Raw genomic sequence first — 1,166 nt, forward strand, 5'->3', positions numbered from 1 at the left:
GGGGCGGGGGCGCTGGAGGGGGAGGGACAGGCATCTTGGACAGTTACACTTTCAACAGTCTTGCTGATGAATCTGTAAAACAAAACAAAAAGGAACAAAACATGGTCATGTATTAGACTATTTATTTGTTATTATTATTATTATTTATTTTAGAGAGAAAGCAAGCAGGAGAGAAGAGCAGAGGGAGAGACAAAGATTTTTTTAAAATATTTTTTTAGATGTTTATTCATTTTTGAGAGAGAGGGAGACAGACTGTGATTGGGAGAGGGGCACAGAGAGAGGGAGACACAGAATCCGAGGCAGGCTCCAGGCTCCCCGCTATCCACACAGAACCCGCCTGACGCAGGGCTCAAACTCACGGACTGTGAGATCATCACCTGAGCAGAAGTCAGACACTTACACAACAGAGCCACCCAGGCGCCCTGAGAATTCTTTTAAATGTCTTATTTAGTTTTGAGAGCGTGCAAGGAAGGAGTGGAAGAGAGAGAGGGGGACAGAGGACTCGAAGCGGGCTCCTCACTGACAGCCGAAAGCCCGATGTGGGGCTGGAACTCACAAACTGTGAGATCACGAGCTGAGCTAAAGTCAGCTGTTCAACTGACTGAGCCACCAAGGTGCCCTGAGAGAGAGAATTTTAAGCAGGCTCCACACTGAGTGTAGAGCCCGACTCAGGACTCAATCCCAGGACACTAGGGTTCTGACTTGAGCCAAAATCAAGACTCGGAAACTCAATGGACTGAGCCACCCAGGCACCCCAAGACTTTTTAGTAATACTCTGTCCTAATCTTGCTTCCCTCCTTCCCATCACCATATTCCACAGATATTCACATAGACCAACTTTTATTAAGGGATAGAATTACCTTTACAACATTGCTAAAATGTTACCCTTCAGAAAGGATCCTAGCAGGGGAGGTTTCTGAGCCAAGATGCCTAAAGACACTGGAAGCAGAACTGGTTAGAGCAGGTTGGGGGGAATGACACCCGGAGGGACCCGGGCCTGGGGCCTGAGTGAGCTGGAAGGTGACCTTAAAACTGCTAGAAATGCATCCTGGCAAATCTGATGTTCAAGCGGCTCCTTGTCCCCACGCATTTCCATGATGACATCCTATTTGGCTCTCCTGTTCTCCCCTACTCGGCGCTCCGCTGTTTTTCTTCTTGCGGATGCC

Source organism: Suricata suricatta, chromosome 3 (assembly GCF_006229205.1).
Source record: "Suricata suricatta isolate VVHF042 chromosome 3, meerkat_22Aug2017_6uvM2_HiC, whole genome shotgun sequence".
NCBI lineage: Eukaryota > Metazoa > Chordata > Mammalia > Carnivora > Herpestidae > Suricata > Suricata suricatta.